Here is an 18,562-nt window from a genome sequence, read left to right on the forward strand (position 1 = left end):
ATTTTCTAGGAAATATTGGTTAATTCACTTGTGTTTTGACTCCAGATCAAATGCGGTTGGAATTGACCGCATACTATCCCAGGTGTCGTAACACTCCTCCTCAACTTCCCAGTTTCTCTGCTGATTGCATGTTTCCCTTCTCTCAGAATGGTTGGTTTGTGCAACCTTCAAATTTTACAAACTCCCTTGATCACTCCCTTTGCTTCCTTCTGGCGAGCGGATGTGAGATTATGTGTCTCTCTTCGAATATCGAACCTCAATCACCTCCTTTGTGTGACAGTGCACTGCAAACTCAGATGACAGGAGCCTGGTACATTACAGTTCACTGCCACAAGCTCCTTGCTCTTCTCTAAAGTCGAGTTGTGACTCAAATATATGAGCAGGTTCCAGTCAAAATATCTTTTGGAAAATGCAGATATCTCAAGCATTGGTTGTTGCTGAATCAGGTTGGATGATGATTTCCCTCTGCAGATATGATCACCTGCTGAAAATCCATCTTGCACTACTCCTCCACCTTCTGGCAGCTTGCCCTGCTCTGCTTGACCTCTGCTCATTCTCCCCAGTTATACCCAAAATGAAGGAGAACAAGGCCACCCATGGCTGAAAAATATTGGTTTGTGAAGAAATCGTGGATCTGCAAAAAAATCTGCTTCAGCAGCAGTCAGCTCACCCTGATTGCTGAACCTTTGAATATCTGTGCAAATCACGCAACACTCATTGAATTGCAACAAGAACTAGAAGAAATATAAATTGATAAGGGGTAAGGGGTGACACGTTTGTATTGTTACTGAACTAATGATTTAGAGATGCAGGGAACCTGGGTTCGAATTCCACCACAGGTGGTGAAATCTGAATTCAATAAAACTCTGACCATGAAATGATTGCCCCACAAACCCATCTGGTTCACTCATATTCATCAAGGAAATAAATCTGCCGTCTTTATCTGGTCTGGCCTACATGTGACTCCAGACCCACAGCAATGTGGTTGACTCTTAACTAACCTCAGAAATGGCCTAGCAAACCACTCAGTTGAAAGTCTAAAAGGAATGAAACCAAACAGACCACCCAGCATCAATCTAGGCACCGTCATGACAATGGCAACTATAGCCCTGTCAACCCTGCATAGGTCTTTAGGGTTTGTGCCAAAGTTGGGAGAGCTGTCTCACAGACTAATCAAGGAACAGTCTGACATGGTCATGCCCACAGAATCATACCTTACAGAGAACATCCCAGTCACTGCAATTATCACTCCTGGGTATGTCCTGTCCCACCAGCAGGACAGACCCAGCAATGGTGGCGGCACAGTGGTGAATTGTCCTGGGAATCCTCAACACCAACTCTGGAACCATGAAATCTCATCGCATCAGATCAAATATGGGAAAGGAAACCTCTTGCTGATTATCACGTAACGTCCACCCTCAGCTGATGGATTAATACTCCTCCATGTTGAACACCACTTGGGGGGAGGACTGAGGGTGGCAAGGGTGCAGAATATACTCTGGGTGGGGGACTTCAATGTTCATCATCAAGACTGGCTTAACAGCACCATTACTGACTGAACTGGCCGTGTCCTAAAGTACATAACTGCTAGACTCGGTCTGCAACAGGTGGTGAGGCAAAAAACGTGCTTGACCTCATCCTCACCAACCTGCCTGCCATAGATGAATCTGTCCATGACTGTATCGGGGGATGTGAACACCACACAGACTTTGTGGATGTGAAGTTCGGACTTCACATTGAGGATACTCTCCGTGTTGTGTGGCACTACCACGGTGCTAAATGGGATAGATTCAGAACAGATCTAGCAACCCAACACTGGGCATCCATGAGGGCTGTGGGCCATCAGCAGCAGCAGAATTGTACTCCAGCACAATCTGTAACTTCATGGCCCGGCATATTCCCCCACTCTACCATTGCAACAAAGCAGGGGATCAAGTTCTGTAGAAGGCTCATTTAGATCCAAAACGTTAACTCTGTTTCCGATAAATAGATAATTCTTTCGATTTTAATGGCATCCAGGGGTATGGGGAGAAAGTGGGACTATGGCATTGTGATAGAGGATCAGTCATAAGCATATTGAATGGTGGAGCAGACTCGAAGGGCCGAATGGCCTACACTTGCTCCTAGTTTCTGTGTTTATCTCCACAGATGCTGCCTGACCTGCAGAGCTTATCCAACATTTTCTGTTTTTATCCCAAGGGATCAATTCTGGTTCAATGGAAAGTGCGGGAGGGTATGCCAGGAGCAGAACAAGGGACATCTAAATTTGAGGTGTCAACCTGGTGAAGCTACAAATGGGGCTACTTGTGTGCCAAACAGCATAAGCAGCAAGTGATAGACAGAGTTAATCGATTCCACAACTAACGCTTCAGATATAGGGGCGATTCTCCAAAATGGAGACGAAATGTTCGCGCCGTCGTGAACGCCGTTGCGTTTCACGACGGTGCGAAACGGGCACGGGGACGACCGATCCTGTCCCCTACAGGAGGCCAGCACGCGCTGGAGTGATTCACGCCACTCCAGCCTCGCCTCCTGGCGCCAAATGGGCACCGCGCCAACCCGCGCATGCGCAGTTGGGCCACGCCAACCTGCGCATTCGCGGGGGACTTCTTCAGTGCGCCGGCCCCGACTCAACATGGTGTGGAGATTCAGGGGCCAGCTATGCAACAAAGTAGGCCTGGGGGGGGAGGGGGGGTGCGGGGGGGGGAGAGGCCGGCCCGCCGATCGGTGGGCCCCGATCGCGGGCCAGATCCCATCGGAGGCCCGCCCGGTGAAGGAGCGCTATTCCCCGCCCCACAGGCCGCCCCCTGACCCTTTGCGCAGAGTTCCCACCGGCAGCGACCAGGGGTGAACGGCGCCAGCAGGACTCTGTCGTATCCGCGCGGCCGCTCGGCCCATCCGGCACCGCATCAAACCCGCCGGCGCAAATGGCGCCGATTCTCCGCACCTCGGAGAATTGCGCGCCGGCGTTGGGGCGTGGTTGCGGCGATTCTCCGGCCCAGCCAGGGGCTCGGAGAATCGCCCCCATAAGCTCTCCAGTTCTGCTACATCCGGCCGTGAATGGTGGTGGACAGTTAAACAATTCACTGGAGAAGGAGGCTCCACAAATATCCACATCCTCAATGAAGGAGGAGCCCAGTACATCAGTGCAAAAGACAAGGCTGGAGAATTTTCAACAACCTTCAACCAGAATTGCTCAGTGGATGGTCCATCTTGCTTCCTCCGAGGTCCCCAGCATCACAGATGTCAATCTTCTGCCAATTCGATTCACTCCACGTGATATCAAGAAATGGATGAAGGCACTGGAAACAGCAAAGGCTATGGGCTCTGACAATATTCCGGCAATAGTACTGAAGGCTTGTGTTCCAGAACTAGCTGTGCTCCTAGCCAAGCTGTTCCAGTACAGCTACAACACTGGCATCCACCCAGCAATGTGGAAAACTGCCCAGGTATGTCCTGTACAAAAGAGACAGGGCACGAGACATCCAACCTGACTAATTACGGCTGCCAAGTGGCACTTACTTAGCAATAACCTGCATCACCTACAAGACACAAATCAGGAGTGTAATGGAATACTCTCCACTTCTCTGGATGAGTGCAGCTTCAACAACACTCAAGAAGCATGACACCATCCAGGACAAAGCAGCCCATTTGATTGACGTCCCATCCACAAACATTCACTCCCTCCACCACCGACGCACAGTAGCAGCAATGTATGCCATCTACAAGATGCACTGCAGCAACTTACTAAGGCCCTTCAGACAGCAGCTTCCAAACCCATTATCACTACCATCTAGAAGGACAAGGGCAGCAGATACATGGGAACCCAACGCCTGGAAGTTCCCCTCCAAATCACTCACCATTCTGACTTGGACAAATATCACTGTTCCTTCACTGTCGCTGATCAAATTGCTGACACCCTCTCCTTTACAGCACTCTGGCTGTACCTACAACACACGGGAAGTGGATCAAGAAACCAGTTCACCACCACCTTCTCAAAGACTATTAGGAATGGGCAATAAATGTTGGCCTGGGCGGCAATGCCCACAACCTATAAAATGAATTTTTAAAAAATAAATCAGTAACTAACCTGCCACTAGTGATGATTCTTTTAAATATCACTGGTTAAGGGTGGTGGTGGTGGTGGGGGGGATTACTTCTGTTTAACTGTATGAGATTAACAGAGGGTGTCCGCTGGAGTATGGTGTTCCAAGCCACAAACACCATTTTGGAACTTTAAGGGGCCCTGTAGTTACCAAACAATGGGTGTTACCGAGCCCAACTTCACCTGTCTGGAGTCTGCTTCAATCATTACTTTTAACCCTACATTCTACAGTCATACAAATCTGTGTGTGAAGTTACTTCTGTTTTTCTCTATTGTGATAGGCAGGTGAGAGAAAGATAAATTGCACTGATTTCTTCATGTCACCTGTCTGTAAGCAGAACATGTTCTGAATTAGTTTTTAAAAATAGGCGGTGTCATGTTTTCCCAAACCCATCAGTTTTTGTAATCCGCTTTTTGAAATAATCCACAACAAACTTCAGTTGGGATTATTGTTGCTAATTGGCTGTTGTCTCTTAATTTGGCTCTGTTTAATTACGTTTGCTCAAGAGTCGGCAGGTATCTTTCGACACCGCCACAAGGTTCAGAACCGAATACTGATCAATGACTCGATACACCAGTTAGTAAGTTCAAAAGCGATGCTCATTTATTTACACACAGTCAAATCTACTCATGCATGAAACTCTACAAACTAAACTACCACTATTACTAAAGCCTATACTTAGCTTTGGGTGCCCACTCAGTCAGAGGAACAATGGCTGTTGCTCGGTTCTGAGGCTGCTGGGTTGAGCTGTTTACAGGGTAGCAACTAGGAGCGTCTATCTCGTAGCGTGCGTTGACTTGGAACTTACTTGGTCTGCTGTAGCTGCTAGGCTGGTCCCTCTCTTCGCTGAGAACAAAAGCCAAAGAAGAAAGATTCTCCCTTGGGGAATACCTTTTATACTAAAAAGGGCTTTGCGCGCTTTTGGGCGGACCTTGAACTTGGCCTCAATTAATTGGGCCTTTCCCAATCATTCGTATCCATTTTCCTCCAATAGAGGGGTGGTTCCCTGATTGCTGGGCGTGTCCTAGGTGACCGTTGATCTGCTTTGTTTTAGTCTCTTCTGGCGCCAGGGTGTCTGCCTTTACATTGTTTATCTAAATGTTTCCCTTTTGTCCCCGGAGATGGCTCATTAGTATGTAGATTGCTTAGCAGTTTCTGTCCTGTCTGAGAGCTTAAGGTTCGAATCAACAGACAGACCTTGCACCTGCTTGTTTCTTAGTATTGTCCAATTTTCCCTGGATTCTTTGCGAGTGTCCATTTTGTAACCGGGACGTGGCCATCCCAGATGCTACATTATCTCAGAGGATTAGTTTATTTTCCACATTCCAAACCTCCGCACACATACGCACATGCAGAAAACGAGGGGGATAGAGAAACAGTCTGCGGGATTCTCCGTCAGCGGGACCTTCAGTTTCTCCGGCAGCACACCCACGTCCACTGGTTTCCCGACGGCGTGGGGATGGCAACAATGGTAAACCCCATTGGCCGGCTGTGGGAATGGACAATCCCATTGTCGGTGGGGGCGGCCACGCTGGAAAAGGGGGCTGGCAGGACGAAGAATCAACCAGGTGTTTTACAATAAAAGGACCACAGAAAGTGAATATTTGTTTCCGTGAGTTCCAGAGTCCAAAGTCAGAGTCCAATGAGGAATACTTTCATGTAGGCATTTCAGGTCAGCTGGCTGAAGACCGGAGTTGCCGGATTTGCTTTTAAGTTGGGCTGATATCACAAGATGAATTATGCACGCAGAGATTGAGTCGGTTCTGTAGATAATAGTACAAAAATGGTCAGAGGCTTGGGTCATGTGACATATATATGAATAGTTTTTAAAATTAAAAATTTTTTAAAAATAAATTTAAAGTACCCAATCAATTTTTTCCAATTAAGGGCCAATTGTTTTTAGCATGGCCAATTCACCTACCCTGCACATCTTTTGGGTTGTGGGGGCGAAACCCACACAAACGCGGGGAGAATGTGCAAACTCCACACGGACAGTGACCCAGAGCCGGAATCGAACCTGGGACCTTGGCGCCATGAGGCAACAGGGCTAACCCACAGTGCCACCGTGCTGCCCTATATATGAATAGTTAATTGCAGTTTAACAATCAGTTTCTGTGTTTCTGACCAAAATTTCATTGTCCTTCTTCAGAAAGAGATGAATTAGTTTTGATCTTTCCCTTTTATGGTAGTTCAAGATGGGGGAGCCAGTTCAGAGGGTAATAATCTTTATTATTGTCACAAGTAGGCTTACATTATCCTGCAGTCAAGTTACTGTGAAAATCCCCTAGTCACCCACTCCGGCGCCTGTTCGGATACACAGAGGGAGAATTTAGAATGTCCAATTCACCTAACAGCACATCTTTCGGGACTTGTGGGAGGAAATCGGAGCTCCCGGAGGAAACCCACGCAGACACGGGGAGAACGTGCAGACTCCGCACAGACAGTGACACAAGCCGGGAATTGAACATGGGACCCTGGCACTGTGAAGCATCAGTGCTAACTACTGTGCTACCATTCTGCCCACGACTGCACTTTCTCTTCTTTTGTTGCTTCCAAGGGGTCCATGCAATGAAGTGCGAGGTTCCAGAGGCTGAGAGAGGAATTACTTTGTCCTTGAAACTCCCAGGTGATAGCTTCCAGACAGAGGGACAACCCTGCGATCAGGTGTCTTGTAGCAGCCATCTTTACTTTGTTCAGCAGAAAAGTCTGTTTAAAAAAATAGCATTAAAGATGATGTTTTGAACTTTAGTGTTGGGATCTTTTCATGTCGTAGGAACCCAACACTATCCTACATCCATTTTACTAATCTTTCACACATGCCCCCTCATTTTAAACCCTCAATCACTTGGAACAATCTGGCCCAGGTGCAAATCAGGTGCGTAAACCTCCAATATGGTCAGCAGCAAGTCAGCACACGCTCTTCTTCTGAACTTCACCATCCACTACCTTAGTAAATGCCTCCCAGAGCCTGTGTCTGACACAAGCATGAATACTTTTAGCATGGGAAAGTAAGTGGCTTAAATGCCCGGTGACACATCCTTTACAATATCCATGGCCGTGATTTTCCAAGCCATTCACATCAGCAGGATCTTCCAGCCCGCCGATGTGAATGAAGATTTCACTGGCTCACCAGCCATGGGTTCTTCCACAGCAGAGGGGGCACTATAAAATTCTGGCCTATTAATATGCGACTGGAACTTGCCAGGATTTTGCTCGCTTAGGGACACGTCAACATATTCCTAGAATCCCTACAGTGCAGAAGTAGGCCATTTAGCTCATCGAGTCTGCACAGTCCCTCTGAAAGAGTAGCCTTGCTAGGCCCAAACCACCATGCTATCCCTGTAACCCCACCTAACCTTTTGGACACTAAGGGGCAATTTAGCATTGCAAATCCACCTAACCTGCACATCTTTGGACTGTGGGAAGAAACTGGAGCACCGGGAGGAACCCAATACAGACACTCGGACAATGTGGAAACTTCACACAGTCACCCGAGGTCAGAATCGAATCTTGATCCCTGGCGCTGTGAGACAGCAGTGCTAAAAATGTTATTGCGGAGTCGATGGTGTTGCTTCCAACTCCACATTAAAACTTGCCATTGGCCACCAGCCTCCCCCTCCGCTCCCTTGCCCCTACTCCTTCCTTCTCTCTCTCGTTCCCTCCCTCTCTTCTTTCATCTCACGCTCACTCCCTTCCCCCCTATCTTTCTCTCACTCCCTCTCTATGTTTCTCTCTCCTACTGTCCCTCTCTCCCTCGCTCCCATACTCTTCCTTCCTCCCACTCTACCCCTCTTCCCTCCCTCACTCCCCCGCTCCCTCAGGACTGTGTTCACCACCTTCACCTGGACAAGGAGGAGCATTTGACCCATTCCGAGGCGGAGGACGAGGAGGAGCCAGATCAGGAGGAGCTGTAGGATGAGCCCGGGGACTACACATGGGAGTGGCTGGAGGATGGAGGTCAGGCATTGGCAGTGAGTATCCAATATACCTGGAGGACCAGGGAGGCCCTCACCCTAACCCCACTTCACAAAGGACATGGCTTCGCCCGTCATCTCAACCCCTCTCCCCATCCACCTCTCCCGCCCCCCACCCATTCCTCCCCGCCCGATCATCCTTCCCGCCCTCCCAGGGTCTGTGTTACATCACTCCAGGGTGATGAGCTTGTGTCAGCACTGTCAGCGGATCAATATACAAGGCAGGAGGGTCCCGGGGAGTGGGGGGGGCGGGGGGGGCAGGGGTTGGGGGGGCAGGGGGGGCAGGAGGGGCAGGGGGGGCAGACCCAGGACCACTGTGCCCAGGGGGGCTGGGGCCAGGGGAGGGCAAATTGCGAATGGGGGAATAGGGTACAGGCCGGCCAACAGTGCGGAACAACGTGGCAGAGACTTCACATGTCTCAGGTGTAACGTGTTTTCATGGTGTACAATCGTGGCCCTAACTGTCTCCAGCTACCGACGGTGCTGCCCACCCTCCACCACATCCACCCCCCATGCTCTCTCAGGGATCCTCAATCTTCTTAGCCTTCCATGCTCTGCCACTATGTCTATGTCTGTCCCCAGGATGCACATCTGAGGCGGAGGCAGCCTGCTGCTTTCTGTGCCCTGTGGCCTTTGATGCCCCTGGTGGGCTTCCTCTGGATGGCCTGGGGCAGGAGGGCCCCAGCCACCTTGACAGTGGCACATATCTCACCATGCCACCCTGTTCCGCCCGCTGACCCCCAAGATGCCTCGTTGTCAGGAGGGGGATCTCGGGAGAGCTGGTGACTGCTATCGCCAACCCATAGGGCGGCTCCGGGTCATCCTCCAGTGCTCCCTCCTCCCGGTTGGTACCCGTAGGGCCCTGGGGTCACCTTGGGACAGAGGGGGAGCTGATTGAGCTCCAGAGGTCCCTGTGCCACCTGGCTCTTCCAGCCCTGGCAGCTCCCTTTTATCTGCACCATGATGTCGATGCCTTCTGCAATGCCCCTCTGTGACTGGGCCACACTCTGCAGTGCCCCGCCAATGCCCGCCTGTGTCTTGGACATGCCCCACAGCACCCCAGCAATGCCAAGCTGAGACAGGGACCTGCTCAGCAGTGCCTCGGCCCCACCTGCGTCAGGGACATGTCCCCCAGTGACTTGCAGTCGAGGTCCTCAGCTTGGCATTCAATGACTGAGCAACCACCACTCATGTGTCTGGCGTCTTGCTCCAGGTTTTTCACTGCAGTCGCCACCCTACCAGTGTTGGCCTTGGTGCCACTTATTGCCAGTGCCACTCCTGAGCCCATCGCCTTTGGGACTCCGTGAATCAGCTATGGGCCCGCTGGAGTGTCGCTGACATCCCCCTCTGAATAGAATGGCCGCACCCTAGTGTCTCCATCAGCTCTATGATAATCTGGTCAAGAGGTTGAGCATCTGACTGGGACCCAGCTGGGTCCTGGGATCCAACAGACTTCGGACTACTGGCCCCCTTGAACATTCCTGCCTCCCACTGATGTGCATCTACAACTGTGACTTGCTCACCTGATTGTGCATCATAAGCCTGTCCACTACTTTCATCCACTGAGGTGTGGGTCTGTGCTGGTGGAGGGTGGGGCTGACAGCTGTGATGCCTCGATGGTGGCAGAGGTTAGGTGTGGGCACTGCCACTGGGCATGTGCAGGGTGCGCAGGTGGATGCCAGGGTGTGCTGGGGCATAGGCGTGGTATTCTGCTGGGGAGGGGGGTGGTGCGGTGCCAACCGCAGGGCCGTGGGGGGCTGGCGGGGGGAACCGGTGCCAGAGAGCCAATGCCAACACACCCATGCAGCCCGGTGGAGGTCATTGAGCTTCTTGCAGCACTGGGTGGCGGACCTGCTGGTGACGCTCCCCGCGCCAACTGCTGCTGCCTGCCAGGCGGCACTGGCTGCCCTGTGGCTGACCCACCGACCTCCTTGGAGGAACAGGGTATCCCGTCTGGACTCCACCACGTTCAGCAATCTCATTAGGTCGGCATCTCCAAATCGAGGTGCCAGTGTGCACGGTGGCATGGTTGCGTGCTGTCTGGGGTTTGCTCTGCAGTTTAAGAGTCGGTTCCCCTCGTTAGTGGGGAGCTGCTGAGCATGGTCCAGGCGAATCAGCTGGTGGGACACTCTTTTCCTGTGTGAACCCCGTGGGGGATCATTAAAGGCCCTAATTAACGATAGATACTGGTGACGGCCTTGCTGGGTCGGCTGTCGGGAAACACCCGGCTCTCTCTGCTCAGTACCATGCTTAGACACTTTTCCGTTAGATCACGCCCAATAAAAAATACACATGTTTTTTTTAAAGAAGACCTATGGTGCTGATCAGTGGCCAGCAAACTGACCTTCAATTTCTGGGCAGTCTTGATGGTTCTCAAACCTATTCTGTTTTTCCCGCCCACAGCCAAAACTTGTCCCTCCAAAATCTGGCAAAACCTGTCAGCAAAGGTCATCAGATATGATGTTCAAAGAACAAAGAAAAGTACAGGGCAGGAACACGCCCTTCGTCCCTCCAAGCCTGTGCCGACCATGCTGCCCGTCTAAACTAAAATCTACACTTCCTGGGTCCGTATCCCTCTATTCCCATCCTATTCATGTATTTGTCAGGATGCTCCTTAAATGTCACTATGGTCCCTGCTTCCACCACCTCCTCCGGCAGCGAGATCCAGACACCCACTACCCTCTGTGTAATATACTTGCCTCATACATCTCCTCTAAACCTTGCCCCTCGCACCTTAAACCTATGCCCCCTAGTAATTGACCCCTCTACCCTGGGGAAAAGTCTCTGACCATCCACTCTGTCTATGCCCCTCATAATTTTGTAGACCTCTATCAGGTCGCCCCTCAACCTCCTTCGTTCCAGTGAGAACAAATCGAGTTTATTCAACCTCTCTTCATAGTTAATGCCCTCCATACCAGGCAACATCCTGGAAAAACCCTTCCGCACCCTCTCTAAAGCCTCCACATCCTTCTGGTAGTGTGGCGACCAGAATTGAACACAATAGTCCAAGTGTGGCCTTACTAAGATTCCATACAGCTGCAACATGACTTGCCAAGGCCAATGCCCAGGCCAATGAAGGCAAGCATGCCGTTTGCCTTCTTGACTACCTTCTCCACCTGTGTTGCCCCTTTCAATGACCTGTGGATCTGTACTCCTAGATCTCTTTGACTTTCAATACTCTTGAGGGTTCTACCATTCACTGTATATTCCCTACCTGCATTAGACCTTCCAAAATGCATTACCTCACATTTGTCCGGATTAAACTCCATCTGCCATCTCTCCGCCCAAGTCTCCAAACAATCTAAATCCTGCTGTATCCTCTGACAGTCCTCATCGCTATCCGCAATTCCACCAACCTTTGTGTCGTCTGCAAACTTACTAATCAGACCAGTTACATTTTCCTCCAAATCATTTATATATACTACGAACAGCAAAGGTCTCAGTACTGATTCCTGCGGAACAGCCCCTCCAATTAGAAAAGCACCCTTCCATTGCTACTCTCTGCCTTCTATGACCGAGCCAGTTCTTTCCAGCTCACCCCTGATCCCGTGTGACCTCACCTTTTGTACCAGTCTACCATGAGGGACCTTGTCAAAGACCTTATTGAAGTCCATATAGACAACATCCACTGCCCTACCTGCATTAATCATCTTTGTGACCTCTTCGAAAAACTCTATCAAGTTAGTGAGACACGACCTCCCCTTCACAAAACCATGCTGCCTTTCGCTAATGTGTCCATTTGCTTCCAAATGGGAATAGATCCTGTCTCGAAGAATTCTCCCCAGTAATTTCCCTACCACTGACGTAAGGTTCACCGGCCTGTAGTTCCCCGGATTATCCTTGCTACCCTTCTTATACAAAGGAACAACATTGGCTATTCTCCAGTCCTCTGGGACATCACCTGAAGACAGTGAGGATCCAAAGATTTCTGTCAAGGCCTTAACAATTTCCTCTCTAGCCTCCTTCAGTATTCTGGGATAGATCCCATCAGGCCCTGGGGACTTATCTACCTTAATATTTTTCAAGACGCCCAACACTTCGTCTTTTTGGATCTCAATGTGAGCCAGGCTATCTACACACCGTTCTCCAGACTCAAATTCCAAGAATTCCTTCTCTTTGGTGAATACTGATGCAAAGTATTCATTTAGTACCTCGCCCATTTCCTTTGGCTCCACACATAGATTCCCTTGCCTATCCTTCAGTGGGCCAACCCTTTCCCTGGCTACCCTCTTGCTTTTTATATATGTGTAGAAAGCCTTGGGATTTTCCTTCACCCTATTTGCCAATGACTTTTCGTGACCCTTTCTAGCCCTCCTGACTCCTTGCTTAAGTTCCTTCCTACTTTCCTTATATGCCACACAGGCTTCATCTGTTCCCAGCCTTCTAGCCCTGACAAATGCCTCCTTTTTCTTTTTGCGAGGCCTACAATATCTCTCGTTATCCAAGGTTCCCGAAATTTGCCGTATTTATCCTTCTTCCGCACAGGAACATGCCATTCCTGAATTCCTTTCAACTGACATTTGAAAGCCTCCCACGTGTCAGATGTTGATTTACCCTCAAGCATCCACCTCCAATCTAGGTTCTTCAGTTCGCGCCTAATATTGTTATAATTAGCCTTCCCCCAATTTAGCACATTCACCCTAGGACCACTCTTATCCTTGTTCACCAGCACTTTAAAACTTACTGAATTGTGGTCACTGTTCCTGAAATGCTCCCCTGCTGAAACTTCTACCACCTGGCCAGGCTCATTCCCCAACACCAGGTCCAGTACAGCCCCTTCCCTAGTTTGACCATCTACACATTGTTTTAAGGAGCCCTCCTGGATGCTCCTAAGAAACTCTGCCACGTCTAAGCCCCTAGCAATAACTGAGTGGGATTCTCCCCTACCCGGCGGGGTGGGGGGGGGTCCCGGCGGGACGGAGTGGCGCGAACCACTCCGGCGTCGGGCTGCCCAAAGGTGCGTAATCCCCTGCACCTTCAGGGGCTAGGCCCGCCCCGGAGTGGTTGGCGCCCCGCCGGCCAGCGGGATAGGGGCTTGGCGCCACGCCAACCGGCGCTGAAGGGCCTCCGCCGGCCAGCGCGAGTCGGCGCATGCGCGGGAGCGCCAGCATGTGCTAGCGTCATCCCCGGGCATGCGCAGAGGGATTCGCTTCCGCACCGGGAATGGCGGAAGGCCACAGCCTCCGGTGCGGGAAAATATACTGCCTCCACAGCACAGGCCCGCCCGCGGATCGGTGGGGCCCGACCGCTGCCAATCCTGCCCTTCCCTCAACCAGATCTCTGTAATGGCAACAACATCATAGTTCCAAGTACTAATTCAAGCTCTAAGTTCATCTGCCTTACCCGTAATACTTCTTGCATTAAAACATACGCACTTCAGAGCCAGCCATGGTGCCACTGCTTTGGCTGCTGCTGTTTTCCCCTGATAGGCTATCCCCCCCGACAGTATCCAAAGGGGTATACCTGTTCGAGAGGGGGACAACCACAGGGGATTCCTGCACTGACTGCCTGCCCCTTCTGGTTGTCACCCATTTCTCTGTCTGCACCTTGGGTGTGACCATATTTATATAACTGTTATCTATGATGCTTTACGCCACCTGCATGCTCCTAAGTGCATCCAATTGCTGCTCCAACCGAACCATGCGGTCTGTGAGGAGCTCCAGTTGGGTGCACTTTCTGCAGATGAAGCCATCCGAGACGCTGGAAGCCTCCCGGGCCTGCCACATCTCACAATCAGAGCACTGCACTCCTCTAATTGACATTGCGTTAATTAATTAGTAAATTAAAATTAAACATTTTTAAAATAAAAGTTACTGTTAACTATATGTTTCCGAGCACTAGATTTCTACTATAAATGTGAAAGCTAAATACAGTACTCTCCGATCTCTGGCTTAGATACTCCTCTAAATTATAATTAAGTAATTATGTTTAACTAGTTTAACAATGTTTAATTTTTAAATTTAGTGCAGATTCCCAACCAGCCAATCAGGTCACAGCTTTACTGTGATGTCACTTCAATTTCCCCCCCCCACACAATTTAAAAAGATAATAAAAATAAAAATCACTTACCTTCCCAGGATGCTCTCTGGTTCTCTCCCTGCAGATTAAAAGTTACAGGCCAGAAGAAAGAGAACAGAACGATAGGGAAAAAGCACCTTCTCCCACTCTGCACCGAATTACCTCACTGCACCAAATTACCAAGTTCCAATTCCCACTCTGGATGTGTCTCACTCAGGCTGGCCTGCGCAAAGCCTCCTTAACTTGTAATCATACAATCATAGAATTTACAATGCAAAAAGGGGCCATTTGGTCCTTCGAGTCTGCACCGGCCCTTGGAAAGAACGTCCTACCCAAGCTCACACCTCCACCCTATTCCCGTAATCCAGCAACCCCACCCAATCTTTTTGGACACTAAGGGCAATTTAGCATGGCCAATCCACCTAACCTGTACATCTTTGGACTGTGGGAGGAAACCGGAGCACCCGGAGGAAACCCACGCAGACACAGGGAGAACGTGCAGACTCCGCAAAGACAGTGACCCAAGCCAGGAATCGAATCTGGGACCTTGGAGCTGTGAAGCAACTGTGCTAACCGCTGTGCTATGGTGCTGCCCCAATGTGGCTGTTTGTGGAATTCCAGGTACCATTCTGAATCGGGACCGTACACAGCCAGTCTAGGAGATGCAGGAACTGTAAAGTAACCTCAGACACGGGGGTGGGTGGGTGGGGGGGAATGGGGGGGGGGGGGGGGGGGCGGTGGGGGGGGGGGGGGGGGTGGTCATTAAATACTGCCCACAGAATTGATGTTTCAGGTCAATGACCTCCATCAGAACAATAAACAATGTTCTTATTAATTCAAACAGGGAAATAGTTCAGTTGTCGGAGTTGGCAGTACAAGAATTCTATTTACTATTCTAGAGCTTCTTAATGACTGACATTTTTAGTTATAGATTATAAATATCCACTATATATTGGGCTGAATATATTCCCTTTTCTACATTAGTGGAGTTTATGTAAATTTGGATATGAGAAAGAGGCAGGGACACAAACAGAAAGGAGAGGGAGACAGTCTGACAGACAGAGGGAGAAATAGAGAGAGGGAGAGAGACAGACTGATTAAGGCTTTATAGAATATCAATGAACATCTGGTAAGAATTGTACATCAAGTGAAAGATTAGCAGATTATGTGCTGGTAGATAATGAATGGCCCCTCATTATTGAGAGACATATTGGCAATGGCCCAGTTGACAGCCTGATCAGAGGCGTCTTTGTGAAGCTTGGGCCTATGTTAATGATTTGTAGCAGGGGCCAGGTTCGATTGGAGTGCTCGGATTTTGCTCTTGTGCACACACGCACACACAAAAAAGGGAAATAAATGTATGGTCAAGAGATGTCCCACTGTGGCTGGCAATGCGGCTGCTCTTGATGTCATAACCCGTGAGGGTCAAAGGTTACAATGGGGAGAAATGCTTCTGAAAGGGCCGCGGCTGTCTGCTGCAATAAACTGTTGTTGAGGTTGTAGATTGAAGTACATGATTAAATGGGAGCTTGCAATTAGATCCATGCTGCCTCATTAACTCCAGGTTTGGGTGAAGGGAAGTTCTTTGATGAATACTTGGTGCCCTACTGTTTCACAGTGTGGTACAAATGGTATAATTACCATGATCTAATGGCTGCCTCAATGGGAAGCCTTTTGGGATGCTGTTTCTCTGTGAATTGCGTCTCCTTTGTTTCCATCTGAAGAGGTTTGTGTAAACTGTGGGGTGCCTGTAAGACTGACGGCGAGGTGCGGGTGCAGGAGGGGAGGAGGAGGAGGAGGAGGGGGGGTGTTGGTGAAATGCTTCGAGTTGACCGCATCCTGAATAGAGGAAGCAGCTCACAGCAATTCACTGTGCTCCCTTTCATGAGGAATGCAACAGATTGAGGGTCAATTCTCAACAAGCTCCAAGGCACTCACTGGGCGATAGACAGATGCTTGAATTAATTGTTGTAACAACCCTTGGACCCTTCCCCACCGTGAGTACACCATGCAGAGATGAAAGCATTTTGGTGCCAGTTCCGAATAAATTAGTCTAAATGGACTATTCTATTTCTTGACAAAAATGGCAGAAGAATTTTATATCTCTATACTGTCTTATGGTACACGACCATTTCTCTCTATTTGTTCCAGTTCCATCTCTGTTGTGTTGCATTGTTTCAATTTCAAATTTAGATCTTTACTCGGGAGGTCAACTAGGCAGCACTTTTATGTCTGAACCGGAAGGTTGTGGGTTCAAGTCCCACTCCAGGAACAAGCATGAAATCAAATGGACACTCCAGTGCAGTACTGAGGGAGAGTTGCACTGATGGAGATGCTGGGAGTACTCTGTGTCATCGTCCCCCCCCCCCCCCCCCCCCCCGCTCCCCCCCCCCCGACCACCCCCCCACACACCCCGCGGCATGTTTCTCAGTGGTGGAAGACGGCCCACCGTTGCCCGGCAGCGGGATCTGCTGGTCCCGCCTCTGTCAATGGCATTTCCCATTGAATCTAACCCCCACCACCAGGAAACGCACATCTGAAGTTCACCGTCGGCTAGACTGGAAGATCCTACTGGTGAGACCGGCGGGAAAGTCCGTCCCCCCGCCATCTTATGGATGAAATGTTAAACCAAGGCCCCTCTCGGGTGAGTGCAAAAGATTCCTTGGCACCATTTTGAAGAAGACCATGGCAGCTCTCGCTGATACCCTGGAAATTATTTACCTCTCAACCAACTTTAGTAAAATAGATTATCTGGTCATTATCATATTGCCATTTGTGGGATGTTGCTGTGTAAAAAATGGCTGGCTGGAAGGGAGGGAGGAGGGCAAGAGGTGTTGGAGGAGAGAGAGAGAAGAGGGAGTAGCAGTAGGGGGACAGGGCAAATCCCTGAAGAATTTGATATATTTCAATTAGATCACCTCTCATTATTTGAAACCTCAATGACAATAGGCCTAGTCTATTTAACCTCTCCTCGTAGGACAACCCACTCACCTCAGAAATCAGTTGAGTGAAAGTTTATTACACTCCCTCTAGGGAAAGAACTTCTTTCCTGAAATAAGGAGACCAAAATGATAGAACTGAATGAGCCAGATCCCATGGCATGGAGAGCCACTGACATTACAATAAGAATTTCACATGGGTTCATTATCATAGAATTTACAGAGCAGAAGGAGGCCATTCAGCCCATCGAGTCTGCACCGGTTCTTGGAAAGAGCACCCGACCCAAGGTCAACACCGCCACCCTATCCCCATAACCCAGTAACCCCACGGGCAATTTTGGACACTAAGGGCAATTTATCATGGCCAATCCACCTAACCCGCACATCTTTGGACTGTGGGAGGAAACCGGAGCACCCGGAGGAAACCCACACACACACGGGGAGGATGTGCAGACTCCGCACAGACAGTGACTCAAGCCAGAATCGAACCTGGGACCCTGGAGCTGTGAAGCAATTGTGCTATCCACAAGGCGACCGTGCTGCCCCCTTCATCCACTTTAGACAGAGTGGCATGGTGGCACAGTGGTTAGTACTACTACCTCACAGCATCAGGGACCCGGGATCAATTCCGCCTTTGGGTGACTGTGTGGAGTTTGTACGAACTCCCCCTGTCTGCGTGGATTTCCTCCGGGTGCTCCTGTTTCCTCCCACAGTCCAAAGGTGTGCAGGTCAGGTGGATTGGCCATATCTTTTTATTAAAACAGTAAAAAATATACACAAGGCCAAACGGTACAAACACTACTTTTGTGTTGGAGAAACAGGTACCCTCCCCTCAGTACCAACGTACGGGGAGGTGGGGTAGGATACTCTGATTATTAAAACAGTTGTACAAAAAATAAACGGGACAAGCACTAAACTTTGCGCTGGAGAGACCAGGTACCCTCACCTCTGTACCAATGGAAGGGAAAGGAAGGGAAGGTGGGGAGAGAGGGGACAGGAGGGTGGTGGGGAGGGATGGAGTTGTGGTGTTGGTGGAGGTGGGGGGGCCCAATAGGACACTGCCTGAACTATGTATGGAGGCAGAAAAACAAAAGAACCTTCAATTATGATGTGCCAGATTCCAGGAGTCCCCCAGCCATGCTAAATTGTCCCTTAATGTCCTGAAATGTGTAGGTTAGGTGAGTTTACGATGATGGGATGAAGGATTGGGCCTGGGTGGGGTGCTTTTTCAGAGGGTCAGTGTAAACTCGATGGGCCAATTGCCCTCCTTCTGCACTGTTGGGATTCTAGACCATAAAAGGGATAGATCAGAGTAGCTCTTAATGGTGAGAAGCTAAGAACCTAAATGTCTAAAGAGACTTTTGTGGGTTCAGAGATATAGATCATTAAAATGTTACAAAAAACTACAGAAAAGAATCAAAAAAGGTGAATAAAATGTTTGCCTCTTTATCTAGAGGTCCAGAATGTAAAGGGAGAGAAGTCATACTGTCTCTGTACAAAACCATGGTTAGACCACACCTAGAGT

Source organism: Scyliorhinus torazame, chromosome 8, assembly GCF_047496885.1.
Source record: "Scyliorhinus torazame isolate Kashiwa2021f chromosome 8, sScyTor2.1, whole genome shotgun sequence".
Classification (NCBI taxonomy): domain Eukaryota; kingdom Metazoa; phylum Chordata; class Chondrichthyes; order Carcharhiniformes; family Scyliorhinidae; genus Scyliorhinus; species Scyliorhinus torazame.